The 12,604-nt window shown below is 40.9% G+C and overlaps 1 long non-coding RNA gene across 1 annotated transcript in view; it reads left to right on the forward strand.

The window, feature by feature from the left end:
- The window catches only part of LOC120223723, a 19,935-nt gene extending 9,974 nt beyond the window's left edge, over positions 1-9,961 (forward strand). The window contains exon 3 of the long non-coding RNA XR_005526358.1: positions 9,703-9,961. This is a non-coding gene — a long non-coding RNA (uncharacterized LOC120223723). The remainder of the gene's footprint in view (positions 1-9,702) is intronic.
- Positions 9,962-12,604: the final 2,643 nt, after the last annotated feature.

Below are 12,604 nucleotides of genomic sequence, written 5' to 3' on the forward strand. Positions count from 1 at the left end.
CAATTAGAGAAGAAATTAAAAAATATATGGAAACAAATGAAAATGAAAATACAACAATCCAAACTCTTGGGATGCAGCAAAGGCAGTCTTAAGAGGAAAGCACCTTGCAATCCAGGCCTGTTTCAAGAAACTAGAAAAAGCACAAATACAAAATCTAACAGCACACCTAAAGGAGCTAGAAGCAGAGCAGCAAGAACATCCCAACCCATCAGAAGAAGAGAAATAATAAAAATCAGGGCAGAAATAAACAGTATAGAATCCAAAAAACCATAGTTGAACAGATCAATGAAACCAAGAGTCGGCTTTTTTAAAAATTTTTTTAATGTTTTTATTTATTTCTGAGAGAGAGAGAGACAGTGTGAACAGGGGAGGTCAGAGACATAGAGAATCACAGAATTCAAAACAGGCTCCAGGTTTTGAGCTAGCTGTCAGCACAGAGCCCGACGTGGGGCTCGAACCCACGAACAGTGAGATCATGAGCCGAAGTCGGATACTTAACCAACTGAGCCACCCAGGCGCCCCAAGAGTTGGTGTTTTGAAAAAATAAACAAAACTGATAAACCTCTAGTGAGGCTTCTCAAAAAGAAAAGAGAGAGTACCCAAATAGACAAAATTGTGAATGAAAATGGATTTATATCAACCAATCCCTGCTTTAAGATTCTTAATCGTATCTGAGAAGTTGCTTTGGCCATGTGAGGTGACATAGTCACAGTTTCTGGGTGTGGGGGATAGGCTGTGGACTTCTCAGAGGGAGGCATTCTTCTGTTTACTGTACTGTTTGGGTCACAGTTTCAGGAGTGCATTGACTGGGTCATTCGTGGGTCTCTCATGAGGCTCTAGCCAAGAGTTTGGATAGGACTGTAGTCATCTGGGCTTTAATGGGACTGGAGTATCTGCTCCAAAGGTTATCTATCCACTCATGTTGTAGACAATTAACGTGCTACTGTCAGGGGGCCTTGCTTCCCCTTCACAGGGGGTTATCCATAGGTCTGCATGCGTATCAAGGCATGGCAACTGGCTTGTCCCAGAGCAAGAGATCCAACAGACCAATGTGGAAACTGCAAGGAATGCTTTACTTTTATTTTTTATTTTTAAAAAATTTTTAATATTTATTCATTTTTGAGAGCAGAGAGTGTGAGCGAATTTGAGGCAGAGAGAGGAGACACAGAATTTGAAGGAGGCTCCACACTCTGAACTGTCAGCACAGAGCCCAACACAAGGCTTGAACTCATGAACTGTGTGATCATGATCTCAGATGAAGTCAGACACTTCACTGACTGAGCCACCCAGGCACCCCTGCTTTTTTTTGCTTTTTTTCTTTTTTTGACCTTTGCCTTAGAAGTCACACGCTATCACCTCTTCAATGGAATCATTGGTCACGCAAGTCAGACCTTATTGCATGTGGAAGGACCATGTTAGGGTGCAAGTACCAGAAGGTAAGGTTTACTGGGGCCATCCGTGGAGGCCGACTATCCCAGATGTTTATTATTACTCATCTTTTGATGAATGGTATCATTAAAGAATTTCTCATATTGTGGAAACATTTTCAAGTGTTGATTTTAGAAAAAGTCTATAAATGGGTGTGAATGTATTGATTGTAAAAGTAATGTAACGTCGGGGTTCCTGGGTGGCTCAGTCGGTTGAGTGTCCAACTCTTGATTTGGGCTCAGGTTATGATCTTATGGTTTGTGAGATCAAGTCCTGCATTGGGCTCTGCACTGACAGCACAGAGCCTGCTTGGGATTCTCTCTCTTCCTCTCCCTCTGCCCCTCCCCTGCTTATGCCCTCTTTCCCCATGTAAATAAGTAAACTTAAAAACATTTTTTTAAAAAAAGGAATGTAACAGGGGCACCTGGGTGGCTTAGTCGGTTGGGCGTCTGACTTTCGCTTGGGTCATGATCTCGCGGATCGTGGGTTCGAGCCCCGCATCGGGCTCTGTGCTGACTGCCAGCTCGGAGCCTGGAGCCTGTTTCAGTCTGTGACTCCCTCTCTCTCTGACCCTCCCCTGCTCACGCTGTCTCTCTCTCTCTCCTAGAAATAAATAAAACGTTAAAAAAAAAATTTTAAAAAAATAAATAAATAAAAATAAAAATAAAAAAAAAAAAAAAAGGAATGTAACATAAAAAGTAGCCTCTCTCCTAATTATAAACTGCTTTCATTTTTGCATATTCTATTAAGACTTTGTCTGCAGGAGTGCCTAGGTGGTTCAGTCACTTAAGCGTTCAACTTTGATCCTCTGCCCTCCCCCACTCATGCTGTCTCTTTCTCTCTCTCTGAAAATAAAAAAATAAAAAAGGCTTTGCAAAAAAATTTTTTTTACATATTTTAATACTCTTGTAAACATAACACATAAAATTTTGCAATATGATGAGAAGGTTAAGTGTTTGGTCTGTAGAGCCTAGATTTCCTGGTTCAAAGCCTGATTTTACCACTTACTAGCTATGTGACCTTGAGAAAATAAGTTAACTTTGCTATGCCTCAATTTCCTTATTGGCAACATGAGGATACTAATGCCTCCTTTTTTTTTTTTTTTAATGTTTTATTTATTTCTAGGAGAGAGAGAGACAGCGTGAGCAGGGGAGGGTCAGAGAGAGAGAGGGAGATACAGAATCTGAAACAGGCTCCAGGCTCTGAGCTGGCAGTCAGCACAGAGCCCGACGCGGGGCTCGAACCCACGAACCGCGAGCTCATGACCTAAGCGAAAGTCGGACGCTTAACCGACTAAGCCACCCAGGCGCCCCATTAATGCCTCCTATGGGCGCTGTGAGGATTGAATGAGTTAACACATTTAAAAAGTTTATAACACTGCCTGATACATAGAAAGTGTGAAATGAGAGTTTGCTGCTATTTTTATTTCTTTTAGCATTATCTCGTAAAACATTTATGTCATAAAACACTGTTATGTCTTTCCATAAAAGAAAAAAAAGAATATATGGAAGTCCTCTGGTACCTCAGACTGTGACCTTATTTGGAGATACCATCTTTACAGTGAGAATCAAGTTAAATGATGTCATTAGGGTGGGTCCCTAATCCAATGTGACTGGTGTCCTTATAAAAAGGGGAAACCTGGGGGCGCCTGGGTGGCTCAGTTTGTTAAGCATACGGCTTTGGCTCAGGTCATGATCTCATGGTTCGTGGGTTTGAGCCCTGTGTCGGGCTCTGTGCTGACAGCTAGCTCAGAGCCTGGAGCCTGTTTCAGATTCTGGGTCTCTCTCTTTCTCTCTGACCCTCCCCTGCTCACGCTCTCTCTCTCTCTCTCTCTCTCTCTCAGAAATAAATAAAACATTAAAATTTTTTTTTAAAAAGGTGGGGGGGAACCTGAAGACTGAGATAGACTTGCATAGACTGAGATAGAAGACTATATGAAGGGACAGGGAGAGGATGGCCATTGTCAAGCCCAGGAGAGAGTCCAGGAGGAGACTTTTCCCTCCCAGCCCTTAGAAAGAGCCAGTCCTACTAACACCTTGATCTTGGACTTCTGGTTTCCAGAACTGTGAGACAATAAATTTCTGTTGTGTAAACCACTCAGTTTGTGGCACTTTCTTATAGTAGCCCTAGCAAGCTAGAACAAACACTTTCCCATGATGGAATATATACTTTTACAGTTGTGATTATGCTAATTATTATAATGTGTACTCATTATATGAATGATATTATCACACTTTATTTAGCTGTTCCCCAATTGTGACACTTAGGATGTTTTCAGTGCTTCACTATTACAGCGGATGCAGAAATAAATTACTTTTTTAGGATAAATTCTCAGGGGTGGGATTTCTGGTATCAGGGAATGAGGATATTTTTGTCTTGATGTGTCTTACCACGTTGTTTTCTCAAAGGGCCACTCTGGTAGTCCATGTCTGAAACATGGCAATGGCGAATCAAAGTCGTGTGTAATTATCTGTCTCTCTTCTGGGCCTCTGTAGGGCTTCATGCATTTTCTAGTGCCCTCTGAGTGTCAGTTTCCATTGTAGTGCTTGGTGAGGAAGTCCACAAGTCGCTAGCAAAAGCTAGCAGTTCTCTAAATCTTAGGACATCAATAATAACACGTGTGCAATAACCAAAAACAAGTTTCTTCAGCCGATCCATCTCACTAAATGTCCAGCGTGTTGCCTTTAAAGGTGACTCAGAGAGAACCCACTGCCCTGCCAAGGAATAGCACCTGCATCAGCTGATGAATACAGGCCCTGTTGGCTTTCTGCTTACTGACGTCAGCAGAATGCCCTGTCCTGTTCTTAGCGCCACCTTGACTAGTACCTCCCAGGTCTGGGTGATTCCCAACTCGGGTTTCATAATGTCCCCAGGAAGGCAGTTGAACACGAGAGGCAGCCTGGGACCAGGGAGGGTGGCGATCTGACTTCAAGAGCTAGCTTCCCATGAAATCTGGACACAGACAAAGCGTGTTGCTCACCACCTTCAAACTTCTCTGTTCAGCATCATTTCCTTTTCTGTGGGCACGTGTTACCCCCAGAGGGCTGCAGTCTCTCTCCTTGTATCACCTGCCCAAAAATCTGCTCAAAGGAAACTTACACAGAGGAGCAAGTGATCTGTGCCTAGTAATATCACTCCTCCCCCAAATGGAAGTTCCACAGGACATGTTTTTGTACTGCTGTGCAGTGCCTGGAAGTAGTAAGTGCTCTATAAACCTGTTGACTAGAGGAATAAACTTCGTCTTTTAAGGTCTACATTAATATTATTTCAGGTTAAAATTTTTCTTTTATATTTATTTATTTATTTTTTTTGAGAGAGAGAGAGAGCATGAGCAGGGAAGGGGCAGAGAGAGACGGAGACACAAAATCCAAAGCAGGCTCCAGGCTCTGAGCTACCAGCACAGAGCCCCATGTGGAGTGCAGACACACAGCCGAACCCACAAGCTGTGAGATCATGACCTGAGCCGAATTTGGATGCTTAACCAACTGAGCCACCCAGGCAGCCCTATTATTTTGGATTATTAACAGCACTTACTATAGTTGAAATATTTGAAAATAGAGAAAAGTGTAGAGAAAAAATTGAAGTCACCCATAAAAAATTATCCATGAATCCATAGCCCCTCTTATTCCAAATAACATTAATATTTTGTATTTTTTCCAGTAACTTTGGCATCCAAATTTATATGCTTGCTATTGTGAACATGCTTTAAAATAGTACTGTGTAGGGTGATATTAAAAAGTACTAATTTATAGGGGTGCCTGGGTGGCTCAGTCGGTTAAGTGTCCTACTTTGGCTCAGGTCATGATCTCATGGTTCATGGGTTCGAGCCCTGTGTCAGGTTCTGTGCTGACAACTCAGAGCCTGGAGCCTGCTTCAAATTCTGTGTCTCCCTCTCTCTGCCCATCCCCCATTCGTGCTCTGTCTCTCTCTTTCTCAAAAATAAATAAAAATATTTTTAAATTACTAATTTATAGGGGCGCCTGGGTGGCTTAGTCGGTTAAGCGTCCGACTTTCGCTTGGGTCATGATCTCACGGTTCATGGGTTCGAGCCCCGCATCGGGCTCTGTGCTGACAGCCAGCTCAGAGCCTGGAGCCTGTTTCAGAGTCTGTGATTCCCTCTCTCTCTGACCCTCCCCTGCTCATGCTGTCTCTATCTCTCTCCTAGAAATAAATAAAAACATTAAAAAAAAAATAAATTACTAATTTATAGGGGCGCCTGGGTGGCTTAGTCGGTTAAGCGTCCGACTTTCGCTTGGGTCATGATCTCACGGTTCATGGGTTCGAGCCCCGCGTCGGGCTCTGTGCTGACTGCCAGCTCGGAGCCTGGAGCCTGTTTCAGTCTGTGGCTCCCTCTCTCTCTGGCCCTCCCCTGCTCACGCTGTCTCTCTCTCTCTCTCCTAGAAATAAATAAAACATAAAAAAAAAAAAAATGGTCTTTAGGGTGTCCTAAGTATCTCCTCCAGCCATTTCTGTGCCCAGTGGCCATCTGTTTCGTTGATATCCTTGACAAAGGGGATAGAGTTATCTTGGATATGATAAAATTTGCAACACCTAATTGATTTTTAAAATAAGTCCATGTTTGGCAGTTCCTCTGTCTGGGGCTGGGAGAGAGGGAAGCTGCAGGGAGGTGGAGAATCACAGGTAGTGTCACAAAATCAAATAAACAACTGTAACATGTTGGGTGTTGCAACTCTGAAAAGGCTTGATCATGGCATGAAGGCGACAGTCCTCTGGCACCTTGTGGGTGTGAGAGCAGCCCTTCTTGCAAACCAGTCCCGGGGACCCTGCCCCTTGTTTGTCGGGCCTCTTCATGCCACATTCCTCTCACAAGGTCTCTCTTTTGAGTTGGTGGCTTGTTTAAAATCCAACATCTAATTTAAACTCTATGTTTTGGGACACCTGGGTGGTTCAGTTGGTTAAGCACCCTACTCTTGATTTCAGTGCAGGTCATGATCTCACAGTTCATAAGTTCAAGCCCCACATCAGGCTCTGTGCTGACAGAGCAGAGCCTGCTTGGGATTCTTTCCCTCTCTCTCTGCCCCTCCCCTGCTTGCTCTCTATCTCTCTCTCTCAAAAAATAAAATTAAATAAATAAATAAATAATAAAATAAAATAATGTTTTAAGTCTTCTCACAACAGTACTATTTCAAGAACAAGACCAGAAAAGAAACTGGTATCATTTATAGAATCTCCCTTATTTGCCCAGTTTGCTCAAGGTCACCAACCAATTGTTGACAGGTTAAGACTGGAATTCAAATTCTGTGATACCCTTTCATTTTGTCAGAACCACACTCCTATTTATTCCTTGTTCTGGGTTGAATTATGTTCCCTCTAAGTTCATATATTGAAGTCCTAACTCCCTAGTATCAAAGAATGTGATGTTATTTGGAAATACGGTCATTGCAGATGTAATTAGTTGCTGAAGTAGAGTGGGCCTCTAATCCAGTATGACTCATGTTCTTATTAAAAGGGGAATTTTGGACACAGACAGGCACATAGGGAGAGCGACATAGTAAGATGAAGGCAGAGAGCAAGCGGATGCCTCTATAGGTCAAGGGGTGCCAAAGATTGCCAGTTAACCACCCTAAGCTGGGGAGAGACATGAAAGAGATGTTCCCTCCCAGCCCTCAGAAGGAGACAATCCTGTGAACACCTTGATCTCAGACTTCTGGCCTTTGGAAGTCTGAGACAATACATTTCTGTTGTTTAAGTCATGTAGTTTTTGGTACTTTGTATCACAGCCCTAGTAATCTAGTACGCTCTCCCTAGTGTGACTTTGAGATGTCATAGGATCTTGGGAAGTTAATGCTCTCCATAAGGGTTAGAGTCTCTTTGGCAATTCTAGCTTCCTTTTACCTCATTTTGGAAAGTGGTAGTACTCAGGCAGAGGTAAAGTTTTCCAATATGTTCTATATTCCAATATGTCAATAGTTTGTTTTTTATTTTATTTAATTTTTTTTGCCTATTTATTTTTGAAACAGAGAGAGACAGAGCACGAGTGGGAGAGGGGCAGAGAGAGAGGGAAACACAGAATCTAAAACAGGCTCCAGGCTCTGAGCTGTCAGCACAGAACCCGATGCAGGGCTCAAATCCACGAACCATGAGATCATGACCTGAGCTGAAGTCGGACGCTTAACCAACTGAGCCACAATAGTTTGAATTATTAAAGTCATGAATATGCAGGATAAGGTGAAATATGAAAATGTGTGATAAAAAACTTGGTGTGTAGAGTATATATACCATCGGATTAGATCTATGGAAATTATATCTGTATATTCAAGGGATCTTACACAAATTATATCTATTGTTTGTGTACACACAGACAAACACACATGCACACACACACAGATTGTATTTATGCTCATGTACAAAGAAGATTAGGAATATATTGGACATCTGTAAACTACTTTATTCAGTGTGCAGAGTGCACATTCCTCTCATGCTCACATGGAACATTAACTGAGATAGACTGATCTAAAATCAATTATCTGAGCTTCCACTCTAGAAAACTAGAAATGGAAGAGCAAATCTAAAATAAGCAGAAGAAAAGAAAAATTACAAGGGTGCCTGGGTGACTCAGTCAGTTAAGCATCCAACTTTTGATGGAGTCCTGTGTCAGGCTCCAAACTGCCAGCATGGGATTCTCTCTCTCTCCTGCTCTCTCTGCCTCTCCCCTGTTCCCTCTCTCTCTCAAAGTAAATAAACTTTTAAAAAAATTAGAGTAGAAATCAATGAAATATGAAACATGAAATCAATAGAGAAAATCAACGAAACTGAAAGCTGATTCTTTGAAAAGATAAGTCAGATGAATTTAACTCTAGGCATGATAAGAAAAAAAGAGAGATGACACAAATTATGATTACAAAAATTAAAGAGGGGTTATCATTGCAGATTCCATGGATGTTAAAAAGATATTAAAGGAATATTATGAACAGCTCTCTGCTCACAAATTTGATAACCTAAGTGAAATGGACCAATTCCTTGAAAGATACAATCTGCCAAAATTCACACAAGAGATAGATAATCATTTGAATGGGCCTTTATCGACTAAAGAAATCAACTCAACAGTATATACCCTTCCAAAACAGAAAGTACCAGACACAGATGGGTTCACTGGTGAATTCTTCCAAACATTTAAGGAAGAAAAATGTATCAATTCTCTCCAGTCTCTTTCAGGAGATAGAAGGAGAGGTATACTCCCTAATTCATTCTGTGAGTCCAGCATTACCCAAATACTAAAACCTGATAAACTACAGACCACTATTTCTCATTGATACAAACATAAAAATTCTCAACAAAATATTAGCAAATTGAATTCAATAATGTATAGAAAGAATTATACACCATGACCAAATGGGATTTATCTAAGATATGCAAGGCTGGTTCAACATTTGAAAATTAATTAATCTATCACATCAACTGACTAATGAAGAGAAGCCACATGATCATACCCATAGATACAGAAAACACATTTGATAAACTCTAGCATCTATTCATGTAGAAAACACTCAGTAGGGACTCCTGGGTGGCTCAGTTAGTTAAGTGTCTGACTGTTGATTTCAGCTCAGGTCATGGTCTCACACTTCATGAAATCTAGCCTGTGTTGGGCTCTGCACTGCCAGCACACAGAGCCTGCTTGGGATTCTCTCTGCCACTCCCCTGTTCACGCACAGTCTCTCACACTATCTCTCTCAAAACCTGGAATAGAGGGGAACTTTCTCAACTTGATGAAAAGTATAAAAGAATGTACAGTTCATATCATACATAATGGTGAGAACTCAGTGCTTTCCCACAAGAGTAGGAACAAGGCAAGGGTATTCTTCTCATCACTGCTTTTAAATATCATGCTTGGAATTCTAGCTAATGCAGCAAGACAAGGAAAGGAAATGAAATAAAAGGTATACAGATTTGGAAGAAAGAAAGAAAACTCTCTTTGTTAACAGAGGACATGATCATTTATGGAGAAAATCCAAAAACCTCAACCCAAAAAGCTCCTGGAACAAATAAGCAATTATGGCAAGGTCACAGGATACAAGGTTAGGATACAGTAATCAACTACTTCCTGTATATATACCATCAATGAACAAGTGAAATTTGAAATAAAAAAACATAATACTTTTTATATTAGTACTGCCAAAAAAAATGAAATAGGCACAAATCTATTGAATAGGGTTAATCTACCTACCTTGTAGGATACCATAGAAATGCTAGAGGGTGGCTTCTAAGGCTAGATCAAAAAAGACACTGGGCTTCTACTCTGTTCTTTCTCTTCAGTCACTCACTCTGGGAGAATCCAGCTACCATGTTGTCAGGACCCTCAAGCATCCTTCTGGAGAGGTTCGCTTGGAAAAGGACTCAGGTCTTCAGCCAGCACCCAAGAAATTGAAACTTTCTGTCAACAGCCATGTGAGTGAACCACCTTGGAAGTGGATGACTGTAGTCCCAGATACATCTTGACTGCAACTTTGTGAGAGACTCTGAGCCATACTCCCCAAACTAAGCTGCTCCTGAATGTCTAACCTGCAGAAACTGTGAGAGATAATAAATTTTTGTTGTTGTTTTAATCCTTTGACATTTGAGACAATTTGTTTTGCATTAACAGATGACTAACCCGAGTGGTGATATTATCCACTGAGTAAGTGAATCCTGAAGGAGAACTAGGTTTCAGGGAACAATATAATAGATATAGAGCCACACAACTCTTGCCAGTAAATTTAAGAGGAAATGATATGTGTCACTTACTGCCTGAGACCATTAAGAATAGCTCTGCCTTTTCTACATTTACTCCTTGTCTTCTCTACCTCCATTTCCCACAAACCAGGGCATCATTGAGACTATGTGGTGAAAATGTCAGAGCCACAGGATGGAAGGAGCCTGGATCCTGGAATTACTGCTGGAAGAAAGCTTCCTATGAGAAATCCCAACCATGAGCACCTGCTTTGAACTTTATGTGATTGATAAACATTAATTGTATTAAGCCACTGAGACTGGAAATCACTATAGCAGTTAGTGCTGATTGGTCTAGATAATAGGGACATGTTATGTTTAAGTTATTTCTGAGATATCAAATATGGAGGAGGCAGTTATAAGTACTAGATACTTGGAAAAAGCTGGAGAAATAGCTTGTGTATCATCTGAGGCCCCCAGGCTTGTGGGAGTCTCCATTCTTAACTACCATTTTGCCAAAATGCACATGACATATCCACTAACACATCTGATAACTTAAAGTAAGTTCTTTTAAAAACTTTTTTTATTTTGGGGGCGCCTGGGTGGCTCAGTTGGTTAAGCGACCAACTTTAGCTCAGGTCATGATTTCACAGTTTGTGGGTTTGAGCCCAGCGTCGGGCTCTGTGCTGACAGCTCAGAGCCTGGAGCCTGCTTCAGATTCTGTGTCTCCCTCTCTCTCTGCCCTCCCCTACTCATGCTGTGAGGAGTAGTAATTTTTAATAAAATTAAAATTAATAAATGTTAAAAATTTTTAAAAAATAAATAAAGACTTTTATATTTAAGTAATCTCTATACCCAACATGGGGCTTGAACTCACAACCCTGAGATCAAGAGTCACACACTCCAAAAATTTAAAAAAAAAAAAAAGGGGGGGGCGCCTGGGTGGCTTAGTCGGTTAAGCGTCCAACTTTCGCTTAGGTCATGATCTCGCGGTTCGTGGGTTAGAGCCCAGCGTCAGGCTCTGTGCTGACTGCCAGCTCGGAGCCTGGAGCCTGTTTCAGTCTGTGACTCCCTCTCTCTCTGACCCTCCCCTGCTCATGCTCTCTCTCTCTCTCTCTCTCCTAGAAATAAATAAAACACAAAAAATTTTTAAAAAAGAGTCACACACTCCACTGACTGAGCCAACCAGGCACCCCAGGTAAGTTTTCAATACTTTGGAATTTTCATCCAAAAATTTCCTTTTCAGTCTGTAGTTTTGCTGTGGTGCTTAAGAAGTTTCGAAGTTAATTGTACCACTAACTAGGCATCTAGTCCAAAGTCACTCATGATAAAGATAAAGGTGACAGGCATATTCTTGAAGTAGTTCTTTCTGGTCGTTGATTAGTGGTTTAGATGAATCTGGGAGCCAGACTTCCTGGGTTTGAATTCAGATCCACTACCTGATAGATCTGTAAACTAGAGCAAGATATTTAATCTTTCTGGACCTAAATTTCCTTCAACGAAATGAAAAGTTTTCCTCCACTGAAAGTGAACATAGTAACAGAACTGAACTCATAAGGTTGTTATAAGAATTAAATGAGTTAATATATATAAAACACCTAGAATTCAGACTGACATATAGTAAGTTCTATGTAAGTGTTAGCTACCATTTTTATTTTCTCTTGTATACCTTTACACCTGAACCTTTCCATATTTTGCATGAGAGGGAAAGCACAAAACATGAAAAAAATCAATTTTTTTAAAGAGAGGGAAAAATCATGATAGACATGACTTGAAGTTGCATGTAGAAGAACAGTTGGAGGTTGAAGCTTTACTACTATGCTGGAATTTTCTTCTGACCCTGCCTACATCAGACCCAAGTTAATATCCCCACGTGAGAATTGTCACTCAATACTGACAAAGTAAAATATGTTAGTTTGCCCAAATTGCCATGTTTAGTAGGATGCATATTTTGGTTTTATTTATTTGGCACTTGTTAATTATATTTCTTTTATGAGTTTTTAAGAATTGAGATGTGTAGGGGCACCTGGGTGCCTCAGTTGGTTAATCATCTGACTTTGGCTCAGATCACGATCTCATGGTTCGTGGGTTTGAGTGCCATGTCAGGTTCTGTGCTGACAGCTCAAAGCCTGGAGCCTGCTTTGGATTCTGTGTCTCCCTCTCTGTCTCTCTCTCTCTGCCCCTCCCCTGCTCACACTCTGTCTCTGTCTCAAAAAATAAACAAACTTTAAAAAATAAAAAAAAAATTGAGATGTGTAAGTATGCTCATATATTTACCCCTTCTTGGAAATAAGCATCCACCTCTTGATTAAATTGAATTAAGGACCCCCTTGTGCATAGAACTGACACTATATAACAATATATAAAACAAGTTGAACAAGTTTCTGCCATCAGAAATGCATAAACATAAAAAGAAATTGAGGTGTGTATACACTTTCCCAGAGTCCACACTTTGGCAAAAGCACGAGCCAAGAACATATAAATCAAATATTCACAAGACACATAAGCA

The sequence above is a fragment of the Hyaena hyaena genome, unplaced genomic scaffold (genome assembly GCF_003009895.1).
Source record: "Hyaena hyaena isolate Hyena2069 unplaced genomic scaffold, ASM300989v1 scaffold_18, whole genome shotgun sequence".
Classification (NCBI taxonomy): Eukaryota; Metazoa; Chordata; class Mammalia; order Carnivora; family Hyaenidae; genus Hyaena; species Hyaena hyaena.